Source organism: Cervus canadensis, chromosome 9, assembly GCF_019320065.1.
Source record: "Cervus canadensis isolate Bull #8, Minnesota chromosome 9, ASM1932006v1, whole genome shotgun sequence".
NCBI classification, from domain to species: domain Eukaryota; kingdom Metazoa; phylum Chordata; class Mammalia; order Artiodactyla; family Cervidae; genus Cervus; species Cervus canadensis.
In genome coordinates, this window is record NC_057394.1 from 38,287,030 (window position 1) to 38,301,414 (window position 14,385).

Sequence of the window (14,385 nt, forward strand, 5' to 3'; positions counted from 1 at the left end):
GGATCTTCCCAACCCAGGGATCGAACCCGCATCTCCTGTGTCTCCTGCATTGCAGGCTGATTCTTTACCATTGAGCCATCTAGGAAGCCCCTCTAGTTGGGGTGGCAGGGATATAAATATTGAAAATGAAGAAAGTTGTGTGTGCAGTTCCAGGTATTCATGAGTCGATGGGGATCTGACCAGATTCCTTGCACTTTGGACAGTGAGGAGGAGCCTTTTGTTAGATGGCTAAAAGGAGAAATGAACTTAGCCAGGCAGGGGTAGAGAACCCTGCTCCAGGCAGAAGAATTGGCATTGACAGTCACTGGAGAACCAAAGGAACAGGATTTGAGTAGTCCTCCAAGAATAGAGGAGCTTCTGGTGACATGTGATAGAATAGAGCTCAGCTAATTCTTTCTGTAAAGGGCCAAATAGTAAATATTTTAGACTCTGTAAGTCTTATAGACCATATGCTCTGTTGCAGTGACTCCATAGAAAATACATAAATTAGTGGACATGGCCATGTTCCCTGATTATAATTTATAAAAATTGTCTTGTTGAATTTGGCCCTAAGGCTCCTGATGTAGAGGCTGTGTTAGCACCAAAACTCTACTGCTCTGAGTAATTTTCTTGTTGCCTTTGGTAATATCTTCATAGGATTGATCTGACTGGTATAGTATAGATCAAATTAAGAAAAACCTTTCTGTATTTCCTCCTTAAATTTTTTTTCCCCTGTGTTTTAAGTTTGGTAGTTTTATTATGTATTTTAGTATTTGCTATTTGCTTTCTCTTCTGGAGATTCTAACATGTATTTATCATAGGTATAGATAATAGTTGCTTACAATGTGTCTCATTACCCTCATATCTTTTGTTCTGTTTCCTTTTTTGTTTCTCAAGTTTGTGTTACATTGAAAATATCACAGTAGCAGAAAAAACATTGAATATCTAGAGGTCATAGATGCAGGCTTTATGGAGCAATAACATTGGAGCTTGTCCTTGAGGGCTAAGTATAATTTTGCCAAGCAGTGGGGAAAAAAAAAAAAAGAAATGATATTTTGAGCATGAGAAACAGCATCAGCAGAAATAAAGAGATGTGAAAGGCAGTGTGACACTCACTGAACATCAGGTAGTCCAGAAAATCAGAAAACCTGGAGGATGTAAATCTATCCTCTGTTTTAAAGTATCTTAATTTATCTTCTTAGTTTTTCGGGTTTTTCTTGCAGCCTATCGAAAGTTCTTGCTCTTCTACAGAGTCTGTTATCCCTGTCACAGCTAAAATGATTCTTTTAAGTGTCAATCAGACCTTCTCACAACTCTGGTTAAAACTCTTCCTCTCAAAAAATAAAACCTAGACTTTATCATATAAAGTGAATTAAGTCAGAAAGAGAAAAACACATATCGTCTATTAATGCATATATGTGGAATCTGGAAAAAAATGGTATTGACTGTCTTATGTACAAAGTAGAAATAGAGACACAGGTGTAAGAACAAGCATATGGATAGCAAGGGGAAAGAGGGGCATGGCATGAATTGGGAGGTACGGTTTCATACATACACACCATTGATACTATGTATAAAATAGATAACTAATAAGAACCTACCATGTTGCATGGGGGAACTCTACTTGGTGCTCTGTGGTGGCCTGAAAGGGAAGGAAATCCAAAAAAGAAGGGATATGTGTATACACAGAGCTGATACACTTTTCCAAAGGGTAGAAACTAAGACAGCATTGTAAAGCAACTATACTTCAATGAAAATCAAAAAAGAAAAAAGGGCTCCTACCCATCTCCTAAAACATCCTACGTGACCTGACGCCTTACTCCCCTGTCTGAACTCACTTCCCCTCATGTTTTTTGCTCTACCTCCACTGGCCTCCATTAAAATATCTCAAGGTTCCCAGCACCCTGCCTGCTCATGGCACTCATTGATCCTCTGGAGCCCTCTTCTCAACAGTGTCTCCCTTGTTTATCCAGGTTCCGATTCAGTCTCACTCTATCAGACAAGCCTTCTATGAACACCCCATCTCAGTAGAGATGTCTTTCACTCTCTGGAACCTCTCTGGCTTCTTGTCTTTTCTTTTCATGATAGAAAATCTCAACTTCAATCCAGTGTCCCTGTGAAAGTAAGTCTGCAAAATAGTTGAAGACCTTGGCTGAGGAATTATGAGAAGAATGTAACAGAGCAAATGCTGGATATTCCAGGCCAGAAATATTTTTAAATAATTAATAAAAGTTTTGTACCTCTGTGACCTTTTTATTGTTCATTCCTCTTTTAATTTTACCTTCTTAGAACCTCTCCCAAAGCATGTGGAAATGAGAAAGTCTGTTTTTATGTGAGAAACATCAAGTTTTGAAGGTTAAATTTTATGCCTCTTTGGCCTCTATAGGAAAATGTAAAAAGAGCTTTCCCTTTTTTATTAGCCTCTGTATAATTTTATGTCATTATTCATACATAGAATGTAATTTTCTATTGTGAATAGAGGTTGTGAAGTACATAATTTAATTAAATTTACTCTGAGTTTATGCTTTTCCAAAACCAGGTATAAAGTCAGTGTTACTCTTAAAACTCCTGAGGAGTCTTAAGATTCATGGGAGAGATCCATTAGCACATTTTCAAATTTGAAGGTCAAGAGAAAATGCCAGTAGAGTTATTATTGTATTATTGAGAAGTTCTTTATGACAGCTAAAATACTAGGAAAAGTAGCAACTAATGATATATAGCAAGGATTTGTTAACTAGATACACATCTGTTTGGGGAAAAAATGCCCAGAACAGGAAAGGATATATATCGAACAATTACTTTATATCAACTAAGCTGCTATATGTTCTATCCTAGGGCACCCGACATTTTCTGGGACACAGGATAAGATGTGAGAGTACTTTCAGGGAGAAGTGAATAAACACAGGACTATTTGTAGTTATTCCTGGTTAGCAGCTTAGCAACCTTTTTCTTTTCTTTTAGCCATGTGACTTGTGAAATCTCAAGTTACCCAACCAAGGATTGAACCCAGGGCCCTCAGCAATAAGAGGGCAGAGTCCTAGCCACTGAACCACCAGGGAATTCCCAAACTTTTTTCTTTCTTTAATCTTTGCCTCTATCCACATATCAAATGGTGAACTGTGATAGGGAAATGTTTGGGAGAGAATATGTCAGCAGCATATCGCTGAGTATGAAGTAGTCATTTTTTCCCAACTTTATTGCCTATACTACATAATCATGCCTAAAGAAATGTACTTTGATCATTTTAATTGTGTGTGTTACTTTGATGGCCTTTCTAATTCTCTCAGGTGAGACTTAGTATGCTGATTTTTATATTTGGCATGTACTTTATTCACAATATGGGACATAACTTAGCATTATAGGAAATTGTATTAATTGTGATGGAACAAGTGGCTGTAATAAAACTAATCTCTAAGAGCAATGAAGAAAGGAATTTTAAAAAATCATGATTAATGAAAATGATTTGATGTGTTGTTGTCTATAGACAATATTTTCAGCAATATGGAGGAATAACTACTCTGAAAAGTCATCCTACTGTAAAACAGAGATGAGAACAAATAGAGGAGATTTTTCAGATCTTTCCATCATTCCTAGTTGTTTCCTTCCCAGTCAAATCAATGACAATACACACACACACATGCATATCGTGAGGTCATACATTGGAATTACCCTGCGAACAATGTCAGCTTGAGACTACAGCTGACTGAAATCAAGAAGCAACTAAAATTGTTAAAAATAAAATGTATGGGGCTTCCCTGGTGGCTCAGCAGGAAAGAATCTGCCTGCCAGTGCAGGAGACTTGGGTTTGGTCCTTGATCCAGGAAGATCCCAAATGGCACAGAGCAACTAAATCTGGGTGCCACAACCATTTTTTAATTTTATTTTTTGTTTAATTGGAGGATAATTGCTTTACACTGTGCTGGTTTCTGCCATACAACAGTGTAAATGAATCATAATTATATGTTTATGTCAGAACTATTGAGCCTGTGCTCTAGAGCCCAGGAGTCGCAACTATTGAAGCCCTGGGGCCCTAGAGCCCATGCTATGCAGCAAGAAAAGCCACTGCAATGAGAAGCCCATGTGCAACTAGGGAGTAGGCCCCACTCCCCCCAACTAGAGAAAAGCCTGTGAAGCAACAAAGACCCAGAACAGCCAAAAATAAATAAATAAACAAATAAATAAAAAGTATAACCAACTCAATGGATAAACTGTCAAAACTGAAAAAAAAAAAGATGAAGTAATTCATAAAAATAGCAAGAAAAAAGATATCACAAAGAAAATAGCAATAGAGACATCAAACTTCACAGTGCCAACAATGGCGGCTAGAAGACTCTGGGATAATATTTTCAAAATGTTATTTATACATGTCAAGATAAAGCTGTGTGATCGCTCACTCTGAGTCTGTGAAATATCTTCTAAAAATACGAGCAAAAATTAGGGTGTTTTTGAGTGAACCTCAAGAACCTAAAGTAAAGGACATCCTAAAGTATTCAACTAGAGGATTCTGACATAGTAATACTTAAGGAGGAAAGAGAATGATCCCCAGAATTTGGTCTTAAATGTAAAATAGGAATGATAACCAAAGTTGGTAAACATTACATAAATTTACACGTTTCTTCTTGGGATACTACTACTAACATTTAATTTGTAGGATTTTTATATTATGACAGAACTGAAAATTTGAATTATAATATTTAAATTTGGATTGGAAATTGGTTTCTCTGAGGTCCTTACATGTCTATGACATTGTTAATTATGCTTGGTAAAAATTCAAGAGTAACTCCTAAAAGAGAGATACGATATATAATTTCCAAAGCTAGAAGAATGGAGGAAAATGTGTAAAACAGGAAAAAAAGCAAAGTATAGGCATCTTTCTTTTTCTATGTGTTTTTTAACATCAGTGCGTGTGTGCTAAGTTGTTTCAGTAGTGTCTGACTCTTTTCAACCCTTTAGACCTTAGTCCACCAGGCTCTTCTTTCTGTTCATGGGATTCTCCAGGCAAGAATATTGACATGGGTTGCCATGCCCTCCTCCAGGGGGTCTTCCCGACCCAAGGATTGAACCTGAGTCTCTTGTATCTCCTGCATTGGCAGGGTTCTTTACCACTGGTGCCACTTCGGAAGCATTTAATGTCAGAAATGGTAACAAATAGATAATAAAGGCAGAGCAGATGTAAAGCCAAAAGTGAGATGATAAAAATAATGCCAGATGTCACTAATCATAATAAATATAAATGAATGTGATAAAGTGAGTTCTGGGTGGCCTCCAAGGTTTCTGGTCTGCCCCACCCATGGGTGCATGGTAATACACTGTCCAGAAGAGGACTCTGGGTCAGCTGAAACCTTGATTTTAGCCTGTGAGACTCTGTGCATAGCACCCAGCTAAAATATACTAGATTCCTGATCCACAAAAGCCATGAGATAATAAATTTGTGTTGCTCTGAGCCACAAAATTTGCATTAATTTATTATTCAGCAATAGAAAACTAATAAAATGGACAAAACACCAAAGCCAAAAGATAGAGATTGTAGTGTTTGCTAAGTTGTTTCAATTGTGTCCGACTCTTTGTGACCCTGTGAACTGTAGCCCACCAGGCTCCTCTGTTCATGGGAATTCTCCAAGCAGGAATACTGGGAGTAGGTTACCTTGCCCTCCTCCAGGGGATCTTCCTGAACCAGGGATCGAACCCGTGCCTCTTGTGTCTCTTGCACTGGGAGGCAGGTTTTTTTTTTTTTTTTAACCAGTAGTGCCACTTGATTTTAGAAGTGTAATTATATACAGTTTATAAGAGAAATCCCTAAATAAAAAAACACATAAAGATTAAAAGTAAAGGAATGATAAGTTTACTGAGGAAATATATCCATTTTATTTTAGGTCATTCAGACTTTTAGTACCGAAAATATAATTAGGTAGTGATAGAGTTTTACTACATATGTTCCATGTTATCAGCGTGATACAGCAGTTACAAACCTGTGAGCAACTAAAGTAGCGTGAAAATATATAAATCAAAATTGATTTAAACATAAAAATGGAAAATTCTTATACACAGGGAGATTTTAAGGGAAGATAAATTTTATACCTTTGTCAATTATTTTCATTCCAATCAGAAAAAAGTAGTAAAGATAATGATGAATTCCGAAACATAAGGTATAAGTTGAATAGAATATATAGATCCTTTCATTAGTAATAGAGAAAATAAGCATTATTTCAAAGTTTTCAAAATTGTAAGAATGTATAAAAAATATGCCATAAAAGCAAGCCTCACCAAATTTCTGAAAATTCCTATCACACAGCATTTAATTTTATTTTCTGACCACTACATTTAATTAGGAGTCAATAACGTAGAAAACATTGAAATTTAGCATCTTTACAAATAACTCATGAATTAGACAAACATTTTAAAAGTAGAATTGTATTATAATGAAAATACTATATATAAAAATTTGTAGGATACTGTAAAACTCATATTTATTACCTTAAAACTTTATAAAGGTGCATATTAGACAAAATCTAATCTTGGATATTCATTTTCTTATATTTCATATAAATATGTTAATATTTATTATGCCTACATATATTAATTGCATTATTTTAATATTTAAAATATTATAACAATTACTAGTTCAATTCTTTTTTAATATTGAGTGGTCTTTGTAACTTTGCAATAATTACTATGTTCTCTCCAAATAATTATTCATTTGCACAATATATACAAAAAATTAAGAGGACCAGTGTTGAAACAGATGACCAGTGTTATTGAAACAGTATAGTAAGCAAGTTGTTCTTAGTCATGTTTTTATTTTCTACATCATCATTGAAATTTCTAGTTAAAATCTGATTTTTAGCAGTGACTAGATACTTGCACTGTGATAAGGACAAAGTGCCGTAAAAAATGGGCTTCCCTGATAGCTCAGTTGGTAAAGAAGCCGCCTGCAATCAGGAGACCCCGGTTCGATTCCGGGGTCAGGAAAATCCCCTGGAGAAGGGATAGGCTACCCACTCCAGTGTTCTGACCTGGAGAATTCCATAGACTGTATAATCCATGGGGTCGCAAAAAGTCGGACACGACTGAGCGACTTTCACTTTCAAGGGCAAAGAGCTATGGTTCTTAAAATTTCTCTTTAGATAACATCTAATACAAAGAAGAATGTTTAAGTTCTTCCTTAAAAGAGAGCTTACACTGAAAATCAAGCTTTATTATCACTTGATAATAAAGTAAATACTTGTTGAGTTATGACAGTCAGTTGTCTGTCTATCCCATGTTACTTAGTTCTGATGACCTGAACTGGTAATGGTTTCCCTTGAGAGAGACCATTGCCAACTTGGTGGGTGGTGTTAATAGGAGGTCCATGTCAGCTTCCCAAGCCTGTACAAGTAGTTGCTTAACTTTGGTTTAAAGTCAGCACCCTGTGCTAAAGAAAATGCAAGTTCATTATTGGGTGTATTATAATTCAGAGTAGACTGACATTGCTGCAGTTACATTTTCCTAAATAACTGAATTTGTCACTATTGAATTTCATTGTAAAAAGGGCATCATGTCATTTATTTTACCTGACATTATGGCTTCTGGTAAGATTGACTAATTGATTTATAATCTATTCTAATTTACTGTAGTGCATAATTGCTTAAACTTATTGAACAGGCATGAAATGTTTCACAAGGGATGTTTCCCCTCTTTTGTCTTTCAATAATCTGAATGATTTACCTGCAGAGAACTGCCTGTTTTCCCTATAAAAAGCGATATATCTAGTGTCCATAAAAGTCCCAAGGTCAGAAGATATTCAATGAATTCATAAATACCTCATCTGAAATCATCGCAGTGTGAGCAAAGCTCAGTAATAAAAATTCAGAACTGCTACTTCCTTAATAAGTAGTCCGCAGCTCCGGAGGCCGTACTTGACCTCATCAGAATTTTCCCTTGCGAACAGTCCTCAACCTTGTCTTTCCTACTGCCATAGTAGCCTTTGGTTCCCTGACTTGCTTTCTCTAACCAAGTTCACTTGTATTCATTTACATTTGTAATGAATTATTTGCTTCAGTGCCTTCTTTTGAGTGGTGCCATATGTTTACTATTTTCATCATAAATTATGAATGCCTTCTTAATTTAAGTGCTACAGTAGAGCTTTTGAAAACATCACTGTGAATTACTTCAAGTACTTTGAAACATATTAATACATGTAACTGTCATTTCATAACCCTACATTTTCTTTCTTCTGAGAATAGTTTATTAAGTCTTTTCATTTCACATACTTTTACTTGGAGCAGAAATAAAACACAATTCGCATGTATTATAATTTTTTAAAATGAAATAGTTCACTTTTAAGTTTTTAGACTGAACAAGAAAGTTCATATAGTTTTCAGAAAAATCCACAGAAGCAAATTTGGACTTAGGAAAATAATAATAAAATAGGGATTTAATAGCTCATTTCCCAGTGCTTTGATTATAAGATTTAATTTTGTTCAGGGTGTACTATATAAATTGATTTTAAGCTGTGTTATATCTAAGATGCATACCGTTTGTAAAAGTGAAAACACAACAGTCATACCAAAGTAAAGCAAAAGAAAATTTGGCCAACGGCATTTTGAGCATTGCCATCTATTTAAAATTAGGCTAATGATAAAATGAGAGAAATTTCAGGCCACTTTTCAATAAAGCTCTCTTACGAAGCCTCTCTTAGTGTCTTACAAATGATTCTCTTGACTCATTTCATGTTTAGGCTTATCCTCCCTCTTATTTATTTTTAGAGGTTAAATCTACTACAGTGATTTCTCTATTTATTGAAGTTCTTACTTAATAGGAAAGCAGAGATGAGAGCAAAGCAGGTCAAATTGATCATTGATTAGGTTGTTTTAGCAGGCTATTATCAAATGGCTAAGACTAATAAAATCACTCATTTAGATCAGTTGCTGAATTCATTATAATGTTCCATGGTAAAATTAAGTGATTAGTTTTCACCTTTGATTTTAATGCCACTCAGCTTATATTTGTTATTACCCATGTGCACAAACACACAAACTTGATGTGAAGAAAGTCTTGCTTTAGGCCTAAAACTGTGAAAATGTAATAGGTGCAGTGGCCAATTCAGTGACCGAAGCAGATAACCAAGGGGGAAATGAGTCAGTGTGATAAAGAAAAGTGCATAATAGCACCAGCCTCATTCCACTCATTTATTCAGCAAATGTTTCAGTATTGGGGATGCAGCAGTGAAGGAAGTAAAAATCTCTGTTGTCATGCAGGTTCATTTGTTTCTTCTGGCTGGGATTATTATTTTTAAGCTGAGCTTTGAGCCCTCTACCCCTAAAAGCTTGACTCTGTTTTCCTGATTATTTCAAAATTTATCAGACAATAATACTTTTCTCTTTTCCTTATTCCATTGACTTCTTCCATACACACTTATGGGGATGTCTTAGTCAAATGAGATATCAAAACTTTATAAGACCAGGTAGAACCATGATTGATCAGTGGCTCAGGGATCCACTTTGGCAGGCAGGCAGGCAGGTTCTTTACAAAAAGGGATTCTGGCCACAAGAACCAAATACTGTGCTAATCAAGAGTTCTGCAAGATCCAACAATGGCCGCATCTTCTTTGGTTCTCCTAAAGTTAATCCCCTTTCTTCTAATCAGGGAAGTGTGACCCCCATTGTTTTGGACAATGGTCCATGTTTCTGGCAGAGTCCAATCTCATCGTTTCTCCCTTCCCAGTTCTAGCATACCTACCTGTCTGCCTTACTCCTGTCCTCAGGTAAGGCATGGAGGAGTATTGGTCATCCATAAACCATCTGCAAACACTTGAGTTCAAAATGCTGAACAAATCTCATAGTTTTTCATTCCTGTTTTTGTCTTTATGTGTATATGTGCACGTGCTAAGCTGCTTTAGTCATGTCCACTCTTTGTGACTCTATGAACTCTAGCCTGCCAGGATTCTCTATTCATGGGATTCTCCAGGCAAGAATACTGGAGTGGTTTGTCACGCCTTCCTTCAGTGGGTCTTTCTGACCCCGGGATTGAACCAGCATCTCTTAGACTCCCGCATTGGCAAATAGGTTCTTTACCACACCAGCTCCACCTGGAGAGCCCTTTCATATTTATATATGTCATTATATTGAAAGGGATTTGAAGACCTAGATGAGAAATTTTGGCCACTAAATTAGTTTATACAGGCTTAAGGACTGTGGTGCTGACATAAGATGTGTAGATTAAGTTTTGAAATGTACTTGCAGTGTGAATGACCAGACATGAAATCCAGACCAAAAAAAGTCATTATTTACCACAGATAGGGCCTTGGGCTTCCCAGGTGGCTGGCTCTATGGTAAAGAATCGCCCTGCTAATGCAGGAGACGCAGGTTCAATCCTTGGGTCGTGAAGATCCCCTGGAGAAGGAAATGGCAATCCACTCCAGTATTCTTGCCTAAGAAATCCTATGGACAGAGGAGCTTCCGCGGGGTCACAAAAGAGTTGGACATGACTTAGTGACTAAAGAGTAACAGCAATAATAGGATGTGTTATAATTAGTTCTCTTTTTAAAAAATTTAGTTTTAATTGAAGGGTAATTGCTTTGCAATATTGTGTTGGTTTCTGCCATACGTCAACATGAATCAGCCACAGGAATACATATGCCCCCTCCCTCTTGAACTTCCCACCCCATCCCACCCCTCTAGGTTGTCACAGAGTCCCTGTTTAAGTTCCCTGAGTCATAGAGCAAGTTCCCACTGGATGTCTGTTTTACATACGGTAGTATATATGTTTCCATGCTATTTTCTCCATTCATCCATCTCACCCTCTCCTCCCCCTACCCCATGTTCATAAGTCTGTTCTCTGAGTCTCCACTGTGAAAGTGAAGTGAAAGTGAAAGTAGTGTTCAACTCTCTGGGACCCCATGGACTGTATAGTCCAAGGAATTCTCCAGGCCAGAATACTGGAGTGGGTAGCTGTTCCCGTCTCCAGGGGATCTTCCCAACCCAGGGATCGAACCCAGGTTTCCCACTTTGCAGGCGGATTCTTTACCGACTGAGCCACCAGGGAAGCCCAGGAATACTGGCGTGAGTACCCTATCCTTTCTCCAGCCAGTCTTCCTGACCTGGGAATCGAACTAGGGTATCCTGCATTGCAGGTGGATTCTTTACCAGCTGAGCCAGCGGGGAAGCCCTCCACTGCTGTCCTGCAAATAGGTTCAATTACTTCCTTTTTTATAGGGAGCAGGACCTAAGTATATAGTCTTCTACATTAGAGAAATAGTTTACCACGAGAATCAGAAGTTTCTCTGGGAAATCTTGCTTTGACTCAAGCCCTAATGTAATCCATTCCATCGATTTTTTTCATTCCCTTTAAAAACTGAACCCTGTAAAAAATGTAAACTTCGACTCTACCGAATGAGGGATTTCGTTAAACTGATACAGTTAGCCTCTTCACACTGTTAGAGCAATGAAAAATATAGAATTGTTCTCTCTTTTATTCATTTGACAAATATTTTTTGAATGTAGTCCCACACTGAAAGGATCTCACAATATTCTAAGAAGGACACTTATATGGGCTGCTGCTAAGTCGCGTCAGTCGTGTCCGACTCTCTGTGACCCCATAGACGGCAGCCCACCAGGCTTCCCCATCCCTGGGATTCTCCAGGCAAGAACACTGGAGTGGGTTGCCATCTCCTTCTCCAATGCATGAAAATGAAAAGTGAAAGTGAAGTCACTCAGTCGTGTCCGACTCTTAGCGACCCCATGCACTGCAGCCCACCAGGCTCCTCCGGATTTTCCAGGCAAGAGTACTGGAGTGGGTTGCCATTGCCTTCTGCGACATACATGGGCAGGTAATTTTAGTACAGCAAAGTAAGTGGAAAAAATGGATGGACAGGAAGAAAAAGCTGCTAATTGGACTAGACTGAGTGTCAGAGAAACTTCCTGGATGAGGGGACACACCTGAATTTCATTTTAGAGGTATCTAGAAGTTAGAAAAAGTAGAGGATAGAGAAAAAGTGTTTGGGAGAGAATTGTGTACTTCTCTTCAGAGGTAACTGAATGTGTGAAGGGTCCCAGAATTTTTGACAGTGTAAGAAAACTACGTGCAATTTGAGACAGAAGAGTGGAGGGATATGAGAGGTGGCTGTGGGACTGTCAAAGATTATCAAAGGTTATCATTTGTGCTGTATTAAAGAATCTAAAATTCATGTTTGATGCTGGGTAACTGCATTTTAACCCCCCTTATCCATATGCATATCTTTTTTTCCAACCACCTAGCTGTTATAAATAATAGTTATAAATCAGTTAGATTTTAACACAGTAATGCTCTTGGAATTGAGTGGAATTTTGAGCAGCTAGCAGTTTAACCTAGAGAATTAGATGTTTATGTAATTCACTGGAGAGAGGGAGTGGCTGAAGGTGGGTTTGCCTCTCTACCATTGTTTTCAGGACACACCATTCATAGCTGAAAAGTAGAGATAGGTAAGCCACCACTCTTGCCGTTACTCCTAAGACACAAACGGTTTTCAGACAAATAATTCAACCCTTCAGTGTTGAACATTGCTAGCAGCCACAGCTTCAGCTCACATCCAGCTTCCACTGCTTGCATAAGGGTACCTTCCTGGCAGAATCTAGAACCTTGTTCTTTAAGAAAGCTTATTGCTCTAGCCCCTGTGTTTCAGGGAGATGTAAGGAAACAGTAGTAATTGATGATAAGCAAAAACTAAACACTTCTAGTACAGTATTCTGTTTTATATTTGTTTATATAGTGCATAAAATGCTGAATATGGTTTTTCCCTAGTTCCCTAAAGAGTCTATCTTTAGGATGAAGGTGATACCAGAGAGGGTAAAAAAAGATTATCAACAAGGGAGTGAAAAATCTGGAGAAGACAGACTGGCTGGCATAGGGGGAAAAAGTACATTTGAAGGATAAAAGAGATGGCAGTATTTAGAGGGAAGTCCTCATTGTATTAATAGCTAATTTTGGATTATTGTCAGTGATCATCCCTTTACACTAATTTCTACTTTAACCTTCTGTTTTTTTCTACATAAATCCTCAGAGCTCTGAAGGCAAATGTTCTGGCATTATGCATTTCATGAAGCTGAATGATCATATAGGCCTGAGAACAAAGGATCACTTTAAGAATGTGTTTAAGACCACTAATCTACACACACACACACACACACACACACACGCCCATACACATACACACTCTTAGCAGTTAGTTACCTCTGAGTGCATTTGAAAATATCTTTCCTCTGTACCAGAATAAAAAGCAAGCTGTGGATTCAAAATGGGGAACATTTGAAAAGTGAGGGCTATAGAATGGAACCAAATTTGTGTTGACATGTTCTTCACAATGTTTTTGTAAAACTGATATAATGTGTAAGTTGTCTAACTTATATAAGTACAATATTATTAGACTGTATTGTTAGGGCCTCTGGTAAATCTATGACTTGTACAATTATTCATTTATTTTTTCTTGAAAGATGAAAAAGGAGGCATTGAGATGAAACTTATGATGCTCTAATTAGGTTGTGAATAAGAACAGAGAACCACTTGCTGATGGCAAAATGATCGCAAGCTGTGGAGAAAGGGAATTTTTTTTGAAGTTTGTAAACTTTAGAAAAGAAAGAGTAGTGGAGGGGTGAACTTAAGAAAGCTGAAATTTTTAAAGTGCTGCAAACAGAAAAAAAGTTATTTTGGTTCAGAATAAATGTTTAAGTATTTAAATAACAACTTCATTCTTTGGACAGTTCACATACAATGTTTTATGGATTAATGTTAACCAATAGTAAGGTCTGTTCTAAGGATTTGACTCCTTTTTTTTAAGTATGTGTCTTCTTTTAAATATAATGTATAGCATACACACAGAAAAGGGCACAAATTATATGTGGTGTTTGTTGAATTTTCAGTAAGTGAACACAGACATGTAACTACCACCTACATCAAAAAAGAGTAATTTACATGCCCTATTCATGTTTCATCACAGCCTTACACTACCTCAATAATAATGACTATGTTGGCTTCTAAAACTAGAGCTTAGTTGTGCCTGTTTTCACATTTTGTTAGGTTTTTGATCATAGGTATGCCATCCTCATAAAAAAACATTCAAAATATTTTCCTTTTTTTTTAATTCTAGAAGATTTTGCACATGATTTGGGTTATTATTTAACTATTTCATAATTTGTTTGAAATAATGAATTCATGAAGCAAAATCTGGGCCTAGAAAGGTTGTAAATCAGAAGATGGTTAAATCAGTTTCTGAAAGGGCATTTCAGATTTTCCATTTTTTCTTGCATCAGTTTTGATGAATTATACTTACTAAACAATTTCTCTATTTTATCAGAATTTTAAAATCTGTCAGCATAAATCTGTTCTGACATTCTCCATTCTCTTACTATGTCTTTAATGTCTGTAGGCTTATGTTTTTCTCAAACCTGATATTGG

The 14,385-nt window shown here is 36.9% G+C and overlaps 1 protein-coding gene across 7 annotated transcripts in view; it reads left to right on the forward strand.

The window, feature by feature from the left end:
* Window positions 1-14,385, forward strand: part of KLF12 (Kruppel like factor 12) — a 521,123-nt gene that overhangs the window by 331,875 nt on the left and 174,863 nt on the right. The gene's annotated exons all lie outside the window — the stretch shown is intronic.